Source organism: Mixophyes fleayi, chromosome 1 (genome assembly GCF_038048845.1).
Source record: "Mixophyes fleayi isolate aMixFle1 chromosome 1, aMixFle1.hap1, whole genome shotgun sequence".
Classification (NCBI taxonomy): domain Eukaryota; kingdom Metazoa; phylum Chordata; class Amphibia; order Anura; family Limnodynastidae; genus Mixophyes; species Mixophyes fleayi.
This window is the reverse complement of record NC_134402.1, coordinates 86,021,295-86,047,724: the sequence shown is the minus strand read 5'-3', so window position 1 is coordinate 86,047,724 and position 26,430 is coordinate 86,021,295. Positions and strand designations below refer to the sequence as shown.

At 35.4% G+C, this 26,430-nt stretch overlaps 1 protein-coding gene and 1 long non-coding RNA gene across 2 annotated transcripts in view; one reads left to right on the top strand and one right to left on the bottom strand.

Moving 5' to 3' along the window:
• The window catches only part of LOC142139840 (uncharacterized), a 97,042-nt gene extending 82,839 nt beyond the window's left edge, over positions 1 to 14,203 (bottom strand). The window contains exon 1 of the long non-coding RNA XR_012688261.1: positions 14,037 to 14,203. This is a non-coding gene — a long non-coding RNA (uncharacterized LOC142139840). The remainder of the gene's footprint in view (positions 1 to 14,036) is intronic.
• The window catches only part of GALNTL6 (polypeptide N-acetylgalactosaminyltransferase like 6), a 1,017,111-nt gene that overhangs the window by 415,959 nt on the left and 574,722 nt on the right, over positions 1 to 26,430 (top strand). The window lies entirely within an intron of this gene.

Below are 26,430 nucleotides of genomic sequence, written 5' to 3'. Positions count from 1 at the left end.
TGGCTGACTTTCTTTATATTGTTTCACTTGGGTGCGCTTTCTTCATCCAGACAACCCAATTCCGGCCACCTAAATGCATCTTACTGCCATCATCATTCAGATTCAAATTACCAGCAGTAATAGCTCCCATACTGTTACTCACATTGTCAGCATAATGAAGTATTGTTTCTCTGCAGCCTGAAAAAGGGTAAAACAAGAAAAAACATGTAAAGCCAGGCAGCCCTTTCTACTACAAGTGCTCCATAAGTTTAATAACTCCCAACATTGCTATCAAAATTGACCCTAGTCTCTCTCTCTGTGTGTGTGTGTGTGTGTGTGTATGTTAGGGAATTTAGACTGTACGCTCCAATGGGGCAGGGACTGATGTGAATGATTTCTCTGTACAGCGCTGCGGAATCAGTGGCGCTATATAAATAAATAGTGATGATGATGATGATGATTGAGAAATGCAAAGTCAAGATAAAATAAGCCCCACATCTGATTTGACCAGATCCCACTGCCCCAAATGCACACTTTTGGATGGAACATCATGTAAGCTCTGTCCTTTCACGGGTTAGCAATTCGGGACAGTTGGGAGGTATGACTTGTACGTTATTATGTATTTATGGTATAAAATATAGTTATACCCATATCTTTAAGATTTTTAAGGGTGCAAAAAAATGATGGAACATGATGTAAAAGTGCACAAACCCCCCAAACTCTAAGTAAAACAAGGGTCAAAATTTGCATGACAATTTGCAAATGACCATAGTGGTTAATTGTCTTAACTAATTTGTTCCAGTATATAAAATGTTTACAGATTGTGGACTTTCCATAAAGAAAACACTTGTACAGTAAAACAAAGTGTATTATATTTATTTATCATAATCTATGTAAATGTTTTTAACCCTGCATTTATACAATATTTACAATTTTATGGAACTACCGCTTACTAAAACATGAATTACTGTGCATGTTTACTGATACACTACCAGAAAAAGGCTACTGTATTGTACTACGATGGTCCATAATACTGTATGTAGGAAAATGTAGTAATATTAAATGCAGGAAAATATCATGTAACAACAGGGAAAGGGCACATTGAGTCACATTAGGGAATGCGGGGACCATGAAAACAGGTGTAACATCCAGGAAAGCATTGTCAAGGTGATGATCACCTTTAATGTGTTTTCAGCTGTCTTTCTGAGTGCTTGTCTCAAGATGACCAATTGCAGGTCAGATTGCTTATGTCTGCATTACTGAGGGGGCTTATTAATATGTGTTACTTGTAGGATGCTATATTGGTAACATGCATCAATCAGGGTAGACAAATGAGAAGAAAATGGGCAGAGGAAGATACAGTATAGGAGAGGTCAAAAAGGGAAATTAGGTGTTCTCATAGGAGGGAAATATATTATTTTACATGGCTGGTACATTGTTAATGTTGCTAACATAATAATTTGGTAAATCTATATTGGAAGTTCTGTTATGTGTATTTGCCTGCATAGATACATCTCCCTCTCTGTTTAGTTTTAGCAGAACTGATTTAGGAAGTAATAACATTTCTCCACACTATTGCACTGAGCACCAGACTCTGTGCGCTGCAAATATACGGCAGGTTTGTGCATTACATTATCAAGCTATTTACATTTTGTTTTATTAAAGAAATGTGCAATATGTTACATTGTTTAATTAACTGAGTTGATCAGGAAGTGAATGGGAACTTTTCCATTTTCCTGTATGTCATGTTGATCCATAAGAGGCAAAGCATCCCCTTAAAGCACCTAAATATATTAAATCTCATTTGTTATTTATCTCACCAGTTATGCATTCTACACACGTTCTCCCTGAAATAAATAATGCATTTTGAACTTCTTTCAATATATTCCCTCTGAGGTTTTAGAGAATGGCTACCGGTCCTAATCAGCAAGTCAGCTTAAATCAATCTATCTCCTGAGTGCATTTTCCTAATAAACCCACATGCATCTTCTACTATATACAGCATGTGCAATTCAGGACATTTGTATATTTTATCCACATTGTTCTACAGACTGAACTGTGTCATTTGCATGTATCACACATAAAGCCGGCTACTCTATTTTTCACACTGTAGGTGGCCTTTGAGATACCTATTACTATATACTCACAGGAGTCCTGAGTGTGAACTAGAAGCCTCTAATGTTTCTTTTTTATTCTTCGCCTTTTGACGTGTTAGGTCCTTTATGGTAGCAGTATCCAGAGACTTCTGACAAGTCAATCCTTGATGTAAAACTAGCATGCCTGTTCCCCTGCCTGGATCCCCTGTCTGTTCCTCCCACTGAATTCATGCCTCTGCTTAAAAAAATAAAATAAATCACATTTTGGAATAAATGTATAAGGGTTTGAAAAGTATAAAGCTAACCCCAGTCCTTAACCTACCCAAGCAAAAGCTGCAGCTGTATTCAAAGAAATACACATTGTAACAAAAACATCAAACACTCCCATCAAATCCAAACTGAAACCCTATCCCCACCTCAAAGCAGTAAGCTTCAAAATTAAAGTGAACAAGTAGTTTCTTCTGCTTTTATAAACAGAGAGTGTGAATGAGTGGATGACTGACGATGAGGGGGGAATGAAATATAGGTCAGGAAGGACAAATAAAGTGCTGACTCTGACAGTACATTGGATAGAAGATTACATACTTAAGATCATGTACATTTTATATTAAAATGATAAATGTATATTTAAGTTATAAGCATAAAATCCCGCACATGTTTTACACTATTCTATGGATAACCAGACATGAAGTCTTGGATTTTTGATGATATTGAAACTATTGCATATTGATATTAAATATCAATATGAAGAGTTAACTAAACATAGTGGCACCATACAATATAGTCTGTAAATTAAAGGGAATGTATCTGCAGTGTAACTTTTTATGCTTTTCCAGTTGTCTCATCCCTAAAAACAAAAACAAGTGTATACTGTAAGGGCATTTAAGGAGGAGACATGTATATCTAAATATGGGCACTGCAAATGCAGATAAATTATGGAGAGGAATCACTCATATACAGAAAATCATACATTCAAAGTTAATGGCATTACTTAAAGACAATCCAACAACTAACATTTCCTTGCTTAATAGGGACAGAGAATACTTGTACTAGACACAGTCTTTTGACATCATCATCATCATCACCATTTATTTATAAAGCGCCACTGATTCCGCAGCGCTGTACAGAGAACTCATTCACATCAGTCCCTGCCCCCATTGGAGCTTACAGTCTAAATTACAAACTCCACACAGTATCACTCTGTACAGGCTATATGCAAACATTTATGCACATTTGCAGGTAAATTCATGGAATAAAGCATTGACATGCTATAGACTGTGAAGGTGACCTTTATTTCTCTTTTTAATGGTAGAAGCTGGTCACATTGGGGCACTCTTTGCTGAATACAGACTAGGCACAGTAATCCTCACATTGTGCCCAAATGCAAACACAAGATTTTGTGTTGAGGGCTGGCATATTTAAGTGAGCTTCAAGTGTGGAGAATGCACATTAAGGGGAGCTCCTAGTATAGCAGATGCTGCAAACTGCCTTTAGACATCTTTGTAACACTTTTTGCCCCATCCAGGCACACTTTATACAAGAATAAACATTTATTTGCAAGCAAGGACTAATATAATACATTTATATTGGCGTGGGAAGATTGTGTGTGTGATGCATAATTTTTTTTTTAAAGTAACTAATAGTACTTTGAAACCAGAACTGAGATATCAACTGTTAGGACCTCCTGTAATCAGATTAAGCCTTTCCTTTTACACGCTTATGGAAACTGAAAGAATTGCAGCTAAATGTAGAAATGAATAAAGTAAACACTGATTCTGAGCACAGTGAGTTAGAGTTGTAGGTAAAGTAAAGTATCAACAACCTTAATATATGAATCCAATAAAAGACAAAAGTAAAACACTAACTACTAAGATGCTCTGAAAACACTAAACAGATCACTGAAGAGTATCACTATCTTCACAAAAAGAACTTTTGTGCAAATAGGATTTTAATTTATCTAACATGAATCAAAATACAACGTAACACTCGACAATGAAATAATTAGCATCACTACACAACACTATATTGTCAAAGCTCCAGTTGGTAGTTGTTCTTTTCACATGTAGTTGGTGGAAGGCAGCTGCATCTAGCTGCTTGACACATTTAGTGTGGGGGGGTACTTATATTTTCTTCACGTAAGTCATTGTTTTCTATAAAGCAACTAACAGTTACAATAAACAAGATAGGAGGACTTTCCAAAACAGTTAGGATTTTAATTAGAGGAGGGTGGGCAAATTGACAAGTGATAGTAAGAAGTGCAAAAAAATAATACAAAAAGGATTTTCTTGCACCAGTCAGAAGGTTGTAAAAATACACCAGATGAGATGCCAATCTACTATCTTCATATTTGTATGCTTAAGTAGCAAGTGTCATCAGCGCTGCCCATAAAAATTATGGGCCCCCTGACAAATTTTGATCCTAGGTCCACCTCTCCTTGAACTGGGTATTCCCAGCCACTGCAGTTCAGAAGACCAGTTGTAGACTGTAGATGATATAGTAACTTTTACTGTACTGTAAAGGCCAAATTTTAGGAACTAAGTAGCAGAACGGTATATTGGTGTTGGGGTGGTGCAGTGATCTTTTCACTTGAGAAATGACAATGGTACATGGCATGCTGCCAGCTGCACAAAGTAATGGTGGATGGGGCTTCGGGCCTTTCGGATCAGCATGATTGAATGCCGGCAGCGTGTTTGAACTCTACCATTTTCCAAAAGATTACAGTTACATTAATAACCACTAGGCCCTGTCATGGACCCCCCAGCATGACGGGCCCACTGACATTTTACTTCCTGGCCCTCCCTCTGTGTTACTAATTATAATTGAAGGAAATATTAGTTTTTTGCACCAGTGCACTGAAAAAAGACACCATTGAGATAGAAAATAATGTATTGCCCAGGTATGTGAACAAATACCTAGTGATGAAGGATTGGTAATAAAGAGTACAAAAACAACAAGTTTGTAATTAAATACTGAATAATTTAAGAAAGATATTGGTAGTTTTTACAATTAAAAAATCTTTACACCAATCTATGGGAATCCAAAATGTTTTGAGATTTATATAGGGCAAACTAAGATGCATGTAAATATATCAAGCATCTCATGTCACAAATCATAATCACAAATAACAGCATCCTCAGATGTTTTCCCTCAGAACAATCCAGGAAGAATGAATGCCACTGGTAAGCTCCCTTTATAAGTCTATAATTATGTGACTTTATTGATTCCTGCTGAGTATGTGATCAATACTAATCAATTAATTAGCAAATTGCAAAACAATGACATTTGCCCTAATTTCAGAAATGCCCGAGGTTATCCACTCATCTCTTCTCAAGAGTCATTTACATTTCAAATTGGTATTACAATTTATTCACATAGATCTTATTATATTTTTGATTTAGTCCACAAAGAAATGTTTGTGTGCCCACAAAAGAAACCAATATAAAATGTTAGTTATTTATTCATGTCCAATTTCAGGCCAGCTGAAACTGCATTTATTCCACAGTGTGCTCTTCACCATATTCTTATGTACTGTGCGACAAATAGATGCAAAGTATGCCATCTGTTCAATAAATTGCTAGTAGCCTCACTGCATTCCTCTATAATTCTCACTCATTCAAAGAGTAGTCCTACTGTGTCTGAATGTTTATTTTTACTAGTGCCTATACATACTAATAGGCACCCCAGAGGTTATTCTTTACTTTTTAGACTTATTTGTATTCCAAATCTTCTTTTACATTTTGTAGAGAATATTTTTATTGATTACTTCTGTGCACTAGATTCTAATTTGCTTTAAGGGAGAAACAATACAGTTTAATTTTATGGACATTTTTAAATCTATTTTATTTATTTACTTTGTATACAATGTTTTGTTTTTATGACTACATTATCTGTTCCTTTAATTTATTTTTTCATTATTATCAGTACCTATTTATGGTAAGCAAAAATGTAGAAAAACACCTAGAAAAGACACATTACTACCAAGCTAGTCTATTCCCTAACTCTTTAGTGTTGATCATCCTTATAATGAAGTGAGGAGTGATGTCAGTGTATGGGGTAGACATTGATAAATGGCAAAGTATACATAGAATACATAAATAAGCATTACTCCTGTTTCAGGTAATAATTCATTAATAATTAACAGAGTTGTATCCATGGTTTAAATTATATACTCCAAATGTAATTTCTAAAGAATTATTGAGTGAATGAATGAATATTTAAACCATGCTCAAGTTGCTAATAATGCAATAAGTGGACCTATTTACATATGTATAAAATAAGCATTTTATGTTACAATTTTAAACACAGTTGAAAGTAACATGTGCCCATTGTTAAGAGGACCCCTGTTAGAAAAGATTGTCTTTGTTTCAGATGCCTAGGAGTGCACTCAATTTCAGGCTATGGGTCACAAGGTGTGTGGGTCATTAAAGTAGCAGATGAAATCTTTTTGGGCTCTAGTGTTAACTCTGAATAAAGATGGTCTGGGAAATTCATGTTTTTGCAAAAGGGGAATTACTGGTAAATATCTTGGCCTCCAGGTTGGCTACATTTCTTTAAAATTATTGAACCTAAGCATAAGATCTAGGTTTACATTTCTAAAAAATCATAAGGTTATTTGCTATAAACACTCCCAAATGCAAGATTGATTAAATACACTCTTTTATGTAGTGCCCCCAAAAATTATACAATCCCATACTAAGTATTATTTAGTATATGTATGTAAGCTACAGTTGGAGTAGATTTAATGCAGAGGTTCACCAAGAGCAAATGAAACAGCATATGGTCAATGCCAATTTTTTATAACATTTTATCAAATTCGTGAGCCAAGTAATACTTATAAACATATTTTCAAAGCAAATGAATGCCAATTGCAGTTCACAATGATGCAGCAACATTTTCAGACTTATTATGACAAGTTTATTATCACATTTCAACCTTATTTTACTATAAAGAAAAATAAGTTGCTACCTCCTGGGTCTAAATTATTACAATTTTTTTTCAGTACCTAAAAGTGGTGCAAAGAAGAGCTCTGGTTTTTCAAGAGACGGCAAGCACCTTGCTTGCAACTTCTATTTCCACTTCAGCACTTCTATTTGTGACACACTGGTAGTGGTTACATCAACTCCAACTGCTCGTTCTCCTTCCTCCTCCTCAGTGACAGACGCAATATGGCAGACACCAAATTAATAGTATGTCAGAAATGTATATGGATGGCCTCTTGCCAACATCCTTTACAGGTTCTCTGTATACCTTTAGAGGAACTAGCAGGAGGTAGAGGTGTTTCCACAGCTCCAACTGCATCCTGACCTAGCATCCATTACCACTCCCAAGAATTGAAAGGAGTTCATAGCTGGTGGTATCTCCTAACTGTCTTTTTAAATCATCAAGGTAGTTCTTCTTGTCAAGAATAGTGATCTTGTCTCCCCTATCTATTGGATGTATAATAATACCAGAAAATAAATAACCCTGCGTTCGGTATATTCCATGTTATATATGGTACCTGCTGCATGGCAATAATATCCCAATTTTTTTCTAGTTCCTTAATAGCTCGACCTTCTGCGCATGCAATGTTTGAATTTCTAGTGCACATTTTAATAGACAATTTATCCAGGTCTTCTTCGACTAATTTAGGCAGTTATGAAGGGACCTTTTGGAGGGCTAAGGTAGAAGATGGACTTATTTCTGAATTCCGTAGGCCTGAGTCGTTAAGGAAAGCAAAGCATACAAAAGGAGTAACTTTGCGCTTGTTGCATTGGAGGGGGAGGTAAATTTAAAATGTAGGGACAGATTTATTGTTGGAGTAGGGCATGTCCTAGATCGATTTTAAATTTCAGTGTAAAAATAATGCTATCAAGTATTTGTGTGCTACATGAAAAAACAGCCAGTATTTAACTTATGTGCCAAATAATAATAAAAACTAATTTGCACCCCTTGCATTGTAACATGGTTTGTCCCGGAGAACAGTTACACCTTTTTTTGCCTTACTTTCCTTAATAACTCAGGCCTCGTATGTCTAAACTTATTCTCTTGTCCCTCATCTTACTTTGTGTTGGGTGATAGTATTCTGGGATTCAAAAATATTTTCTTTAGAGTCATATTCCTGATAAATTGTGGAGGCCTACATATATGTTTCAGAATTGTTCTTGCAAATTTGAGCACTTTGTCTAGAATGAACATTTAGGGAGCCATAAGTTCAACTTTACTCATTTTAAATATTCCTTCCGTTTTGTGTTCTACTTTTTTATTTTATGTTTTGTCCCTAAGTTGTCTTCCTCCTCTTCCCTCCTGTTTCCCTCTAGGGATTTTGGCTTTTTCTGGAGGGAGAGTATTTTTCCAGGCCAAATGGTCTATGTTGGAATGTGCTTCTAAGTCAAGGCATATAGATCTTTTGGATATATTTTTGTTGCTTTTCTATTAGGCTGAGTTTATCTAGAAAATCAAATTGTGTACGGGTAATGTCAGAATGAATATTGTCTTTCCCTCCTTGTAACCCTTATTCGCTGTTTCTACATAAGTTTTTCTTTTGGTACTGGTTTTTAATGGAGAGTCTATATTCCTTGAGTCAAAGAGTTTGTAGATCCTTCTATTTGAATCCCTTTTGGGTGTCCTTTTAAGAAGTGATGATCTGTAGTAGGGCTTTTAAGGGTGGGCCAATATACTAGTAGCTTTTCCTACCAGTATACTGACACCTACTGAACATTAACACACTAAGCCTTTGGGAATTACTGTCTAGATAACTGATAGCTAGAAAATGATTAGTTGCAACACCTCCACTTTTCCTTTTTAGAAAGTTTGATAAATCTACCCCTGTGTATCACAATCTCTCTGTACTTCTCTACTATACATACTATAGCAAGTACTATACAAACATAATAATAGGTGCCTTACATTTTTGTAAAAGGTAATTTGATGATTAATTTGTCAAATACCAAAAACTTTTAGTTTTTTTTTCTCCAAATGTTTTACATTAATTTATTCTAACTCAACAAAGGGCTGATTGAGCGAAGCATTGGCTATACATAACCTTAATCTGAGGTTTTGTGATTCATTCTTTACATGAGAGTTTGTTGATTTTACTACATGATTTAAATGTTTCATCCTTATTCAAAATGTAAAATAATGTAAAATATAAGTTATATAACTTTGCTACTAACACACATTTTCTTTATTCTTCTTTCAAGCTGTTAATTGCTAAACAGTTACATCATCAGTATTTTGTATTTGCCCAAATGGGACTGGTCTGTGCAATCTCCCCCATTGATTTTGTTATTCCTGTTCTAGTTTGACTGTACGCTTTGAGATTTAATTTTGTTTAAACTTTGAATGAGACGGCTATCTTGCTTTTGTTTGTTTGCCCATGTTTACCTGTGTTTTCTGAAATAAACCACGTTTTGCTGTTTTCAAGAAGGTTTAACCTCAAAGGCATCACGAACAGTCATTGATCTGTTGATTAAAGGTTTGCTCAGTATGTTTTTTTTTAGTTAAGAAGCCTTTGTATTACTTCTATAAGACTTTTTTCAAGATTTAGACATTTTTGCTTCTCTGATGTTTTTATTACTTATACAGCGCCTTATCCTTACAATGGGTTTTTTACCCCTGTGATCTGCAGCAGAATACCAATTCCTAGTTGCAATTTGGAGTTGAATTATAATCTCTATGTTACTTTGTGATTTTAGAGAAAACTGGAATTAGAAATATTTGAATCTCCACTAGTCCAGTCATCAAGTGATTCACAATATGTGGAAATAGTTAAATTTTTTTAAAATAATTCACACATCTTTTATTACTGGCTTCAACAAAAAAACATTGTTTTACGTGTAGGAAAATTAGTTTAGAATATTAATTGGTGCAATGTTTTACTTTTTGCATTTTCATAGCTTGATGTAAAAGAAATGTTGTGTAAAATCAAATTTAAAAGGACAACTTTGCTCTAATTTGTTTTTCAGCTCAACATTAATGAATTTATTTTCCTGGCTATGAAACTTGTAAAATCGCTAATTTCCCAAATACAATGTCATACTCTAATTGTTGTTAATTAATACTCATATTTTCCCATATCTGACTTATCATTTAAAAGTTCACAATTACACATTGCATTTGTGTTATATGGAATTGCATATAAACATTTCGGAATGGTCAGCAGAAAGTTACAATAGAAAACAATGCTTGTCTCAACCTAATAGAAAAGAGGAAAGAGTAGGATCTAATACACACAATAAAATAATACAATTATGTTTGCTACATCTGAAGATAAAAAATACTTAAGTAGCTTGTAACAGTGTTCTTTATAGCAGTCAAAGCAGTAATTATCAAAATGATAAAAACAAATTAGTCATTTGCATAGTTGACAATATAAAACTAAAAAAAGAATACATTTGGAAAGGTAGTCTATTACCAAAACACAGTATGAGATGAATATTTAAATTGACCCATGTGCCCAGTGAATATCTTTCCACATATATCCTGTGTTCTCTAGAACCTCCTGTGATTATGCATTACCTCTCTTGACTTTAAATATATTCCACAAAACAACATCTAATCAAACAGTTTGATCCACTTTGCAGCATATGTAGTTATCTCTAGTCTGTACTGCTTTGTTGTGCAAGTAAGTTGAAATATCTGCTGTCAAAGATTACATAAACATATCATCAAATGTATTTCTATTCCTGTGTCCATTATTTTTCTTTTTTTAAAAAAAAGTTCTTGCCCTTTGGATGAAATAAATAAATATATATATATATATTATTTCTTTAATTGGCTCAAAATGTCACTGCCTTTTTTTCAAAATCACGAATGGCTTTAGAGAGAAGCAAATCTTGGCTGTGTTTGATTTTCTTTAATATTTAGATTACCTAGCAACACTTTCAGAATTGGGTGAATTGTTTGTCTGAGCTACTGACACTATGCTTAAATCACTGAGTTTCAAATTAATAAGGCCAAAACAATACAGGTTTCATTTCAGCTCTGGTTTCTGCTTTATGCAAACATTACAAGCATTCAATGAAGTATTTGATGCAGCTATTTTTAACACGTCTTGAAGATGGTAGTGAATACAGCAGAGAGCACATATGGAGTACCACACTCTACACACAGCTATGTAAGTCATCTCTATAAGTCCAAGTCTTGCACTGAAGTCATCATCATCATCATCATTTATTTATACAGCACCACTAATTCCGCAGCGCTGTACAGTCCCTGCCCCATTGGAGCTTACAGTTTAAATTCCCTAATATAGACACACACTTACACACAGACAGACAGAGAAGGATGCAGACAGAGAGGGAGAAACTAGGATCAATTTTGATAGCAGCCAATTAACCTACTAGTATGTTTTTGGAGTGTGGGAGGAAAAAGGTGAATCCAGAGTAAACCCACGCAAACACAGGGAGAACATGCAAACTCCACACAGATAAGGCCCTGGTCGGGAATGAAACTCATGACCTCAGTGCTGTGAGGCAGAAGTGCTAACCACTAGGCCACTGTGCTGCCCACCAACCAATATTAGTCCCAGTTTTCAGTCTCTTCATAGCAAGGAAATAGTGTTATCAGAGATATCTAATAGATGCCATTGGTTTCTGTCATTCAGCTAGTTAGGCTTGCCTCCAGGCCAGTTTTCTCTGCCTTCCTTGGATGGCAAACACAGCCTAACATGATCTTAAAAAAATATTGTATTTATCATTATGAAGAGCACATTTGCAATATATATTGCAGTTTCAGTAAATGCTGGCCAGGTCACAAATACAGCAAAGTTACATTCATGGTTTATTCAATGTTTACTAAAATTACCATGAGTACTGTAACAACATTGCTTATAGTAATCATTAGATCACTATTGGGAAGTCTACTTAACCTGTTTTAATTACACATGTTATATATTATGGGTGGATGTGAAATTGCCATTGAGTACATTGCCTATTTCTTCCTATCTGCCCTGATTTCAGGCTGGAATTTGGTGGTGCAAGCTAATATTATTTACAGGGAAGGAATACTACTTTTTGACAGCACCTGCACATGTCAAAGTCATTGTCACACTAAGCAAAGTTGGTGAAATAAAGATTTCTGCAATGGGTTTCAGAAGAAAAAATATATATGCCCTGGGGAAGAATAATGTTAAGATTGATGCAAGAGTTATTCACATGATAACTGCCTTTTCTGGCATGTTGAAATAAAATTTCAATATTCTTCTGTTCATCTTACAAGTGCTGGCTTCTTGTATCTTTGCAAGGAATAGATAGATAGATAGATAGATAGATAGATAGATAGATAGATAGATAGATAGATAGATAGATTTTGGCATGACATCCACCTCTATTGGTAAACATATTATGAATGAGTATGATTATCACTAGATTAAAGTAAAAAAGAAAATTTAGGATCCATATTTTAGGTATTTGAAAACCACATGGCATTTTCTTCACCATCCAGGAAAAAGTATTTGAGTCACTATGTTCGTTAGTGATTTTTTTTGTTTATATAGGCATAATTTACCAAATGATCTAATGATCTTTTAATGTGTTCTTTGAATTTTAACATTTTAAATTGAATATATATATATATATATAAATATATACTGTGTATAGCAATAAAAAGTCTGTGTAGTGTATGCCAGTACATGGTCTATGAATAGAAAACAGGAAAATTATTATAGATAAATCCACATGACAACAGTTTAGTGCAGTACTTCCCATCCCTAGTCCTCAAGTAGCCCTAACAGTGCAGGTTTACCAGGTGACAAGTGCTATAATTATACCACATGTGGATCTTTCAAAATGTGTCAGTCCGTAATGAATACACCTGTGCTCCAGCAAAGAGATATGGAAAACATGCACTGTTCGGGGTACTTGAGGACCAGGTTTGGGGAACTGGTTTAGTGGAAAAGGCTGTTTGCAGCCGTTTCAATCCAAATGGGGATCTTTATTCATATCGATAAAGATCCCCATTTGGATCAAAACGGCTGCAAATGGCCTTTTCCTAATTAGCACATGAAACACATCTGTGTGGTCCTTCCTTTCAACATTTCAATATGCTTGGTGTCCCTCATATTATTTACACAATAAGTTTTATTGTCATGAGAAAATCAATTGCAAGTAAATTACGCATTTGATTTACACAATCTTTGCAAATAGTAGTTAATCTACATATTTCTGTATAATTATATTTTTAAGACTGTAACAATGGACAACTAAGAACTGGATGTTTAAAACAAGTGAATCCAAATGAGTGTAATGCAACTGAAATAATGGTCTTTTAATCAGGATATCTGAATTCAAGGTCTTTGCAAAAGTCACTTACACCCCTGCAGCTAAGGGAATTAAATTAAACTGAAATCACTGTCATAGTTTGATAGGAAATCCCTGGGGCATTGACAAACTTTCCAGCAATTTCTTATTGACCAGTGATTCAGAAGGAGTACATTTTTCACTTTCCAATTATTTGTACAAACAATCAGATTTTGGTATTTTTTTTTTTTTACAATTTTCTTACATTTTTGTCTATAAATAAACATTACAATTTTATTATTTAAATGACAAGTGTATAATGTAAAACTGGAAATGTGGGTATAAATGTAAGTTATTTATTGAAAGATGTAGAACTCTTTTAATACTATATAAAATAAGATATCTAATCCAATTGCCCTGCAGAGCTGCTTATTCCTTCAAGGAACGAAACAAAATAATGAGCAAATTAGTTTTTCAAGTCCATGGTATTAAAAAGTGAACTCAAAGTTTTAGCTTTAGAGAGACACTACCATAAATTATTTTAATGTTTTATGCTTTTAAATATATGACAAAAATGTCACAAAGATGAAATGTCAGGTTAACAGTTTTTTGCTTTTTAATTGAATAACTGAATAACTGGGCATATAGGTCCACAGTTACTGAGGAGTATTGTTTGAGCATGTGCAGAAGAAGAAGCACTATTTGTTATGCATATATTCACAATGAGTGTATTTAAAGCACATACCCGATGCTCGTGTGTAAGCTTAGCTGCTTGTGATTGGTTGTCATCACTTTAAAATTGCATTCTGAAAAAGTCAACAATAATAAAATCTCATAAGGGATTATTTATGAACCAAATGCAATGACCCATAGAAAGTAATCAGACAAGAATTTATTGGCTACACATTTGAATTGTTGCTTGCAAGTACCTCCCACTGACATTCATATGTATATAAATAAATATATATATATATATATATATATATATATATATATATTATTTTTTTTTTGGTGCAACATAGACTGTTACTAAATTATCTCACCTCTATTACTGGTGAGTACTGTGTGACACTGGCCACCCAGTTCGGTGTCAAATGTTGCACGTACATCACCAATAATATGGATGACCCGAAAGAGGTTATAGACTGGAAGATGGATGAAATTTTGCAACTGAAATGGGAATTTCGAAAGAACCATAATTCTTCGTTATATGAGGTCAGGGAAAAGGTGGCAGGTTGGTTCTCGTGGTTGAACCCTGTGAAATGGTTCTCCGGTCTGGGGGAGTGGGTACAGGAAATGGTTGCTAGTGTAGGTAAGCTCCTTCTCCTTATACTGGGTGTCATCTTAGCGATTGGTTTATGTGTCAAATGTGTTCCTACTGTGTTGAAGTGTGGAAAATGGTCTCCTAGGAGTAACACTGAGAAAGAGACTGAAAGGGTGGTACCAGATACCGAGATCATGGTCTGTGAAGAAGTATTGTATAATCCTGAACTTGAAACGGTGATTGGGTGATAGTTTGTTACACTATCAAAGGGTGGAGCTGTCGAAGTCAGCAAATTGGATAAATTCATTTCAATTAAAATCAAGCAAACTTAGTTGTCTTTGTCTGAAAAGATGCTTACGGTACGCTACGGCGTAAAAGGGCATGTTACAACGTAAAAGGGCGTACGCAGCCACAACACGTGGCACCAACAGTATTTAGTCTTTTTACATACATTCGCACAAACACGCTCACTTGTAAAATAGTACACATTAATGGTAGCTGCAACACATAGTCATTTATGTCGAAATATAGTAGTATTAATGTTTTATATTAAAGTTATATGCATATTAGTGAAATATATGGAACAGGTTGAAGGAATCATATCATGTGTGGTATCATAATAAACCTCTTAACATTTGCTACTGTTCGGTTCACTCTGCGAAGGAATCGCAGAGTGCATACGCAAGCTATGAATGATAGGGAATTATGAACTACTTAAGACTAAGGAATCTTGGCGGGAAGAGCAGAGCATACCCCCTGGAGAGATGACCCCCTCCTTTAGATTCTTTAGGATGAACTAGCCAATGATTGACAACCCCTTGGACCTTCCTGAAACCTGGACCAATAGAAGCAAGCTATACCATCTCCATTGTATTACTGTATTCCTGTGTGCATATAAGCAGCAGCTTCACATGTGTTCAGACATCTTGTCCCCAGACTTCAGGATTGAATGACTGTACACTGGATCCAGAGTGCCTGCGATAAGTAACGGCTGTACTTATTATCACTTCGCTTGAATATATTATACTACGTTTTGCGAATAAATCTTTGCGCGTTGGAAACACAAATCGAGGTTCGATAATCGTTATTGGTTAGCGACAATACGCACTTAACAAGAAACAGACTAAAAACATCCTCCCCACCTGGTCTGATCTTTCTCCTTTGGTGTGATCATGGCATATTAATCAGTGTTAGATCCCCCAAGGCCCTGAAGCTAGAGCAGCAATATCCCAGAATGGAAAAAATTCCTCCCCACTCACTCTGGCTAAAATCGTCTCTAAAATTCAATTAATCTTTGACATGGAAACAATAGGTATGCCTTTCTCCTCCTCTGCTTCCTCCCCTTTTATCAAATGGTTTAAGTTGAATCAGTTTGACACTTAGGGAAGGTCCGACCAATGCTCAGTCCAGTTTGACATCCCCTCTGTTTGGTCTTAATGAGTTTCCCCAACCTTAAACCATACTATGTATGTTTAATTTACTTGTTTGAAAAGTTTGTTATGTTTGTTATTTACTGTTTGAATAGTATACTATTCTATTTTTTATCTGTGTCCTACCCACATTGTGCCCTGTTCCCTTTCTGACATACCCCTCCATTTTTCTGTTTCTCCATAACTACTTATTTGAAAATCTTTTAATAAAAATTATTGATGATAAAATGTAACATCCAAAGTACAATTAAAAAGACTATTAATAGCACATGCTTGAATTTAATTAATCAATGCAAACATAAGGGTATCTTAAATGCTTATGTGACAGCCCTTTTCCAGCATCCTCAGGGAATTGGTGTATGTAAGATTTCCTCTTACCTCCCTTATTCAAAACAGTGCCTCAACTTAAGTCTTGACATGTGGCTTCTCTTCTGGGGAGTGTCTAGGACAACTTACACCAAAGGGAGTCTTGAAGGACCACTCGCCCACCACTAAAACTATGACCACAAACATAATAATACTTTAGCAGGACACAAGAATGATGTGGAAGCCACCCCAGCACATTTATTAGATATGGGCTGCACCCACTTTTCTATGTTTTATAGCAAAAATATTCCTTTGACATGAAATAATGAAAGGGCCCAGAGCAATTTAACATACAATATTAAAGGCACCGATTAGTTAAATATTAGAAATCTAACAGTTTTTCTAGCAAATAATTTCACTTGCACTATTACATTTACCTCTAACGTAGTGCCTATAGATGAGGACATCTGGCACTTTATTTGCTCTAGTTGGTTTGTATCACAACAGGTACTTGAACTAGAGCCTAAACATTAGAGTCATTCCAGGATTTATTAAATTTCATAAGAACATGGCTTGCAAGTTATACTCTCTACTTGCAGCAGTACTTGCATTAGCAGTTTAACTCTTTATACAGGATATGTAATAATAACAAAGTATTTTAGATTGTTCACATCACTCTGTACCACACGCAAACTCTTTAAATATGTAAATGTACAATTATACTGTCAATACTGTCAGCTCTCTTATTGATGCATCCTGGTGAACTTTGTATCATTCACAGTCTATGCATATGCCTAAACTAGGCAACTAACCCTTGATTTGCATATAGTACTTCAGAGAGTTGCTTTCCAATAGAGATGTCTTACATGCCTGGTGATCCACTTATCACCTTTTCTAGAAACAATAGCACCGTTGAACACTCTCATTTTATGCAGATGAGCAACTTGAATTTGAACATATTCACTTGAATATATGATGTGTAATCACACAAAGCTGGTAAAATGATAAATCATTTGACTAAATGCACCTACAGATTTTCCACAGCGAGTAGCACAATTTTTCTGTCATTTCAAAATGTTGGGTAGCAAACTCAATAGGTCTAATATTCTTGTAGTCCCACAACTTCTCAGCAAACATATATATATATATATATATATATATATATATATATATATATATATATATATATATATATATCAATTGAAGAAGGGCAGACTCAATCTCTAAAACCTAACCACCCTATCTCCCTAATCTCTATTGCCCTTGCAAAAGATATCTCAGTCCAGCACTAGCAAAAGAGCATAACACAAATCAGAGAGAAAAGAATTTTAAAAAGCCTAATATAGTCTATTTTAAAAAGATGTGAAAAAGTAAAATAAAAAGATAATCTATGCTTGCTCCATAAGTAACTAAATAAAGTTATTAAATTATGGCATGAATTCACATTGGGTTGCTCCAATGTATTCCTTTATACTAAGATATCTGGGGTCAGAGGCTAAATGGCAATAGCCTAAGCTATATTTCTCTGCACAGTCAACCAAAAATAAACAGAGCAAAATACAGATAAGTATGGGACAAAGTAAATAATAGAATCAGTAACAAGTGACAATAGAGAAAGAAACTACATAAGAAACACAACTAGAACAAAGAAAACATTACAAAAAGGATGAGGAGGTAGAGAGGGCCAAACTTGTAAGAGCTAACATTCAAGAGAACTAATGAATTAAACAGACTATAGGGGTGGAGGGCAAAGAGAGAGAGGTAATTGGAATGAGTGGAAGGAGCTGTTTATTATGTCAAAAAGTCTTTGATGAATGGGATAAAATCTCTACAAGAACTTCCAGAACCATGCAAGTGAATTATGTAGACTATCTTGGGGCACTGTGATCATAAAAAATATATTAATAATATATATTTTAAGTATTATTCTAAAACAACCACCAGAATAGGTGTGGCTGTCTTTCCCCAATGTGGCTAAACATTATGTAGCAAATATAATAATTCTGGGGAAATTACTAATTGGTGCAATCTAACTTTCCTGACAGGAGAGTTGACACTGAGAACACATAGCACCTTATTTTATGCAACATTTACTAGGTGGCCTATTGAGTCCCCCCCTCCCCAATTTAAGTAGTAATTGATCTTTATTAGATTCATAGCATGGCATCACACATGGAATACTAGATAGGACCTTTATTACTCATTAAATATCTCTATATATACGTAGAGAGCTTAAACTTGACCAAGTGGAGTCAGCAAAGTCTTTTAACCTGTTCTCAATAATTTTTCAAATGTACTTTCTACAAATACACCACGTTTTTAACACTTATATATACAATATAATGCAGGACAAATTGCTTGAAATAAGTGGTGTACAATTAATTCTCATAAGGGAATTCAATTCCCCCCAGATTAACGCAGCGTTAATCCTACTACCGTTATTACGGTAAAATTAACCCACCTTTCTGCTCGCAGTTCCCTGAGCTGCGAGCAAAAATCCAGCGTTGAAACTACCGTAACAACGGTATTTAAGCGCATTATTACAGTAATAACGGTAATATTGTGCAGGCCAAGTTACTTTTTACAGTAACTCGGCCAATTGAATTTCCCCGTCAGAGTAAAGAAAGATTATTCTGATCCATTATGTTACTTTGGGTACAAGAATTTTTACAATATTTTACTGAGACTTTCTGGAAAACTGCAATTATATTAACTTACCTTTGGTCTAAATGCAAGATTCAAATAGAAAAAAAAACATTTTCTGTTATTAGTATCTGTTTCCAGATTGTATTCATAAGATGTTTTTTAATGTTTTTGATCTTTGCTAGAGATGTTGTGGATAGGTACAAACTATGATTCATGTCTGGTGGAATTGTAATGCATTAGTACTGTCGTGGACACATGTGTTTATACTAATTAATAAAATAAACCATCTTTCTTAAAGTATCACTCTCAACCTTTCTGTTTAAAGCATCATATTCTCATAGCAGAACTATTAAACATACCCATGTTATGGAAAGATAATCCAATCCCTCCTGTGAATGGCATTCCTAATTTTACAACAATATAGATGCAAGAAAATGTATGCATTTTTACAAAACAAACTTTAAATGATAGAACTCAAATGGAACAGTTGGATGGAAAGACACTAGAAAAATATACACTATATGGACAAAAGTATTTGGTCACACCTGTTAATTATTGAATTGAGGTGTTTCAATCAAGCCCATTGCTAGAGGTGTGTAAAATAAAGCACCTAGCCATTTAGTCTCAATTTGCAAACATTTGTGATACAAAATGGGTCATTCTGAAGAGCTCAGTGACTTTAAGCGTGGTACTGTGATAGGATGTCACCTTTGCAATAAATTGGTTTGTGAAATTTCATCACTGCTGGATATTCTACAGTCAACTGTAAGTTATATTATTAGAAAGTGGAAGCGTTTAGGAACAACAGCAACTCAGCCATGAGGTGGAAGACCACGTAAAATCATAGAGCGGGGTCAATAAATGCTATGGCGCATGGTATGTAAAAATCGGCAGTGCTGTGCTGATTTCATAGTTGAAGAGTTTAGAACTTCCACTAGCATTAATGAAACCACAAAAACTCTGCGGCGGGAGCTTAATGGAATGGGGTTCCATGGCCGAGCAGCTCCATTCAAGCCTCACATCACCAAGAAAAATGCCAAGCGTCGGATGGAGTGATGTAAAGCACACCGACACTGGACTGTGGAGTAGTGGAAATGTGTTCTGTGGAGTGACGAATTATGCTTCTCTGTGTGGCAGTCAGATAGGCGAGTCTGGGTTTCGCAGATGCCGGGAGAAAGGTTACCTGCCTGACTGTATTATGCCAACTGTGAAGTTTAGTGGAGGAGGGATAATGCTAGGCCACTTAACTCCAGGGAAGGGCAATCTTAATGCTTCAGCATACAAAGTCAATTTGGATATGCTATGCTCCCAACTTTGTGGCAACAGTTTGGGGAAGGCCCATTTCTTTCCAACATGACTGTGCCACAGTGCACAAAGCAAGCAAGGAGTTCGGTGTAAAAGAACTTGACTGGTCCACACAGAGCCCTGACCTCAACCCCATTGAACACCTTTGGAACAAACTGGAATGGAGATTGTGAGCCAGGCCTTCTCGTTCAACATCAGTGTCTGACCTCGAAAATGCTCTACAGACTGAATGGGCACAAATTCCCCCATAAACACTCCAACATCTTGAGGAAAGCCTTCCCAGAAGAGTGGAAGCTGTTATTGCTGCAAAAGGGGGACCAACTTCATATTAAAGTATATGTATTTGAATACAATGTCATTACAATCCCTGTTGGTGTAATGGTCAAGCGTCTGAATACTTTTGTCCATATAGTATAGGCGATTCCCATTAGATTATTAAAGATCATCATGACGTATTGTAGAGGTCGGTTGTTGTAATTACATTTACAATTTATTTACTGATACATAAAACCTACAGAAATAGCTCTTAGTGTTAGGTTTCTGTTATGTGCACTATGACAAGAGAGGCCCTAAAGCCGAAAGCACTTAAATTCATGAAATTTGTGCTCACATATACAAATCACTAATCATGCAATGGTTAATTTTTTTCTGTAGGCTCCTTCTAGCCGATGGAATTCATTGGGGGAGTGTTCTAGGTTTTTCTTATAATACCCCTGTCTGGCTGCTGTTCTGCCTCATTTCGTCTGCATAATATCCCTTCCTACCGCCCTTTGTTACCATGCCTAGTAGTTTTAATTGTTTTCTTCTGCCGTGTTATTAACCTTTCTCTCCCTGATACAGAGCAGGCACAGTTGACAGGAAAGCACTGTGATCAGTGACTGATATATATAGTGCTATCGCTGATTGTCTGCAGGTTGCTGCCCCCTTTGAGGATAAGGTGGCTCTTGGTCTTTTTGTGTGTGGGACCCCTTGTCCTGCTTTGTGTGGGCACATCATTGTGAGTCTAGAGGTGGTGCAGTCACTATGATGCTAGATTTAGCGCCGGCCATTCAGTTAGGGAGTTTATCCTTGGTTTAGTGAATTTCGGGCCATTTGGCCATCCTTTCATTTGTTTCAGTATCTAGTTGTTTTAGCTGTCCTGCATTTTTCTTTCTCCACCACCAATTTATTGTAAATAAAACTCTGACCTAATTTTGGCAAAATTACAAAGGCTATATACAAACGTTACAGTATTAAGTTATAACATGGGGGAAGATGATTGTGCAGTTGAAACGGGCATCAACAATATGCAGTTTAAGAGTTCCATCACAACACATTACAAAGTAAGTTAGTGAGATATTACATGGAGATAGGGGTGTGTATCTTGTTACAAATCAAGTCACCCTTAGTTCATAATATGATTCTGATTTATCGCAAGGTGCCTCATTATAATCACAAAAGATTAAATGGAGTGTTATAATGTCAAACAGTATATGTGTATACTGTGAAATTCATAAAGGGTTCACCAAAGGTCTTAGCTTATCAAACCAACATTCAATATAAATATAAAATTTTCCCTTTATTTAAGAAAGAAAGTATGTAGCAATAATATATGTAATAAAAAAAACAACAACCTGATTAAAACATTCAGATGAAGGGTGGTGGTGGCGGCTGGGTGAGTTTTATCTATCTCAGAATGCGATTTAGGGAATTATTGTAAATAAACCTTCTAGCATTAATAAGTTCCATGTCTGCAATTATACCTTATAGGTAATAGACTCTTATTATCAAGCTAAGTGCAATCTATTCAGTTTGTCCTTTTGAGCTCTGAGTGCCTTTCTAATGTTCATGTATATATATATATATATATATATATATATATATATATATTGTTATAAATATTATTATTTTGTATAAAACATGTTGTCTTTTCATTTTCTTTTAAACCATTGTCCATTTATTGTCACTTGAAAATAAATGGGCTGTCTTGTCTCTGAAACCTTCAATAAATATACTTACATTTTGTTCTTATGTCTACTTCATTTACTTATCTACAGTAAGTTCAGGCTAAAATTTACCAGTATAATTAGATGCATTAGCACTCTGACAAGAGAAATTTGTTTTGTGAAAGTAAGAGTAAGCTTTCAAAAGGATATGTTGATTGTATGTCAGCTCTTGTTATCCATGCCATTTGTCATCAACGTCAACCGCTGACTAAGAATAAAGCAAAAAATTCAACATTAAAGTTTATTATTTTAATGAGCATGAAAATCAATCACTAAGTACAGTGGTAGTTGGACTGATAAAAACATACATTAACTACCATATAAAAAATAAAGATTTATGTGTATTTCATGAACTACTGTATAAATATAGTATTTGGAAAAGTAAAGGTTTAATTGACTCTTCCTAACAAATCTTTACCATTATGCACCTGAAAGTGGACATGATATAAAAGACCCTCTATATTAATTTGTTGCAGTAAGGCACTTGTGGTTTGGCATTAAGTTGTTGAAATGCAGTACTCTGCTTTGTTCATACACTTCTTCTCCAAATAAGCTACAGCTAAGCATTCGATTAATGAGGCTGTTACAGGCTTCATTAAGATGTAAAGGTGTATTTGCTGTATACTTGAAATAATAATATATATGTGGGTGTATATGTGATATATGGATTGCACTACAGAAACATTAAAGGGCCTATTTATCAAGCCCTCAACCATGTGGAAATGATTTTTTTCCATATGGTTTAGGCATTTTTAAGTAAATTGTCTATTACAGAAAACCTGGTGTTAGCCATTAAATCCTATGGGGAGATTATTGTGGTAGAGTCAGCAATAGGAAGGAATTGTTTTAATAATACTTTAATAAACAGGTATACATTGACTTTAATTGTATGCTACTGTGATATAATGTACAGATTTTAGAATGAAAACATGATTGTAGGTGAAGAACTAAAAGCAGTGCTAGGAGAAGGGACATTGGAAAGGGAACCAGACACTGTAGTATCGTGATAACAGTAATGCAAAGGACTATTGGGTTCAGGCTTTGTGTTAGATGTGTCTGTAACTGATGCAGTTACCTGTAACTGATGAAAGTAGTTGATGCAGGTATGAGGATGCCAACTTAGGCCTTCAATATGAAGCACAATTGAATTACAACTTTAGTGCTGTGGACTGTCCTACAAGTATGTTTTTTTAACTCTATTTATTGCAAGGCTGAACAATCTAACAATATCATGCTCACATTAAAAATAGCATATGTTCAATAATTACATAGATAAACATGTCAAAATGAGTAGGAATGTAGAAATAAAAATAAGAATCAGCTGAATCACGAAAAGGTATTTCCACAGGGTGACAAATATAGTTTGATACGAAAACTGTTGAAAGATTAGTAGACACATAATGATTGTCAACCAGGGATTTATATTTTTTGGGGAGGGGATTTGATAGGGAAAGGGGACTGAGAACAACACTTCAGTGGCAGCCAGGAAGGATATCAAGGAGTAAGGGAAGAGGTGTAGAACCCAAGGGAAAGGTGGATAGAAACATCAGTATGTACTTACGAAGAGCACTATCCGAACCTGTTTCGCTTTTATTTGAATATTTTCCTTTATAATAGACTTTCACATCTCAGCAATAGAGAAATCTATGGGATCACAACATCGGCGAATTTATCACCCCCTAGGCCAGTCCCATAGTGGGCTACTTTGAGCTAGGTCACTGGGCCACCTGCATTTCTTTACTTTAAAATGTTCCCAATAGGCTGCTGAGTCGAGTCTTGCCCCCCGGACTAAAATTTGCCAGCCCTTCCCTGATGCAGAGTACAGTTGAAGAAGGAGAGAGAGAGCTTATAGGAGTCAGCTGTAAAGAAATGAAGAAAACTGACAAAATTTAATTGAAAAAAAAAGGGAAGAGATCTGGCCAGATTAGCAGGAAGGAAAATAAGAGAGCTATCAGGAGTCTGTGAGAGAGGTAAGACAACATTTACAGAGAGAGACCACTGTATCAAGGTGTCACTTGAGACTGATCTAGTACCTGAATAATACATAACACCTAGAGGTAAGTGACAACACCCAAAGATTATAAATTGTACATGTAAACTCTGACCAGGTGAAATATTGTTGAAATAGCCATGGAGATTCTACACATATGAACAAAACTGCACCACACATAGAGACTGAACTCAAAAGTGAGGGTCCATACCTTCAAAGTCCAGTTCATTTTGTAAAAGAACAGAACTGTGATACTCAGAACTTAATTGTGATCTAGTAGAGGATCTATGGTTCTGAATACACACGATGTAGGACTGTTAAGTGCAAATGCGAGTATGGCATCCTTAATGCTGAATATTTAGGCTATTAAGACAGAGAATATACAATATGTGAAGTACCTAATTTAATCGTTTGAATTGTTGTGATCATTTAAGAAATCAAATTTTATTCATTGTTAAAGAGTAATGTTAATACCAATGCAGTAAATAATATTGTTTTTATTGCTGTTAGATTAATTTATTGAGAACTTTAAGAACACTGCATATCTTTTTATAGTAACGTAAGTAAAGTTTTAGAAGTCCTTCCCCAACAAATGCCTATCCTGACACTGCTGCAGCAAATGTTGCTTCCTAATAAAAATTTCAGGGCCTGATTCATGGAGGCACACATACTGAGCCGAATGTGCGTTTATTTAAAAACACACATAAATCTCTGCATACTCCCGAATTCAGCAGGGAACAGGTCTGAAGATACGTGTGATCATGAACACGGGTGTATGTCTGCTGTGCTCTACTACACAAGAAACTGAAGAATACATCCAATGTCTATGTGGAATACACGTTAGCAAATGAATGCACAGAGAAAAAAAATAACTGGTGCATTAATGTTAATAATATAAGCAATAATAACAAAACAGTTAAAAGCAAAATATATTTTTTATATTTTTTTTCTCCATTATATACATTTATGAGGATTATCTTAATGTCTATTGAACATAAATACATTTTTACAGTTGCTCCTGATTGCAAACAAAAGTTGTAACATGCATACAAGACTGTCATCACTAGTACTCAGGACTTAGACTAACCCTGTAGCTGAAGCAAGAGATACGGCAGAAATACTAGTAACTTTGAGATGCCCAAAGCTTGATTCGGACATGGCTGTGAGTTTGGCACGACTTTACTGTACACTGACTGCGGATGAACACCCCTTCCCAATCCCGTTCACTCCCAGAAATCGACTGTAGTAAGTGCTCTTTTTGTACATGGATGCAGGAAACATTGCTGCGTTTACTTGCGCATGGCCCGTGATTTTCCATGCGATACATATACATAACTTGCAGATACGTGTCTTGATGAATCAGGTCCTCAATGTATCAACAAGTATTACCTTGGAGTTTTCAAGAATAAATATATGTTAACATCTGAATTCAATTTGCTCTATTTTTTTCCCATTATTTCTTTTCTATGTGTCTATAGAAAATAGAAAAATGTTTACAGTGTGCTATTCACTATAAAAGATATGAATATAAAAGGTGAGTATAAGAAGTTCATCAGATCAAAATCTAAAAGAATCCACATCAATAGTTAGCCTCGATTAGCCACTTCTCATTGCAGTGTTCTTTAACACCAAGATGTTTGAGTTGCGTATGCAGCTTTCCCATCACATTATCCACAATGTAATGCCCACTGGTTATGCAGAATTCTAAAATAAAACATAAACAAAGAGCACTTCCTTGGTGTACAAACTTTGCTTTTTTTTTGGGCTAAAAACTAATTCCAGGACATATATCAGAAATATATAAAGAGAAGACTTATCTCTACAATAAGAGCTGTATAACTTAAATATCTCAGCACTGTATAGGTATCTGAACAAAAGCAGCATCCATAAGTGTTATGAGCAGTAGCGCCAGTCACAACGGCTCGTATCTTACCTGAGGCCGCCTCGCTTTGGTCCTAGTTGTTGCCTAGGTAGCGGGATGCTACTTCCTCCCCTTCATGGCCCGGCTGTAGCCTAGGCAACTGAGACGGTCCTGAAATTTCCACCCTGGCTGTTTGACAGCAGCCGGGTAGAAATGTTGAGTCAGATTCTGGGCAATAGTCAATGTGCGAGATTCAATTTGCTTAACACTCTCATTCTCCCCGTCAGTGTGCTGTCCTGTGGTTTTGGTCCATTCCACCCATGTGTTGTATAACCTATTTTTGTGTAATTGT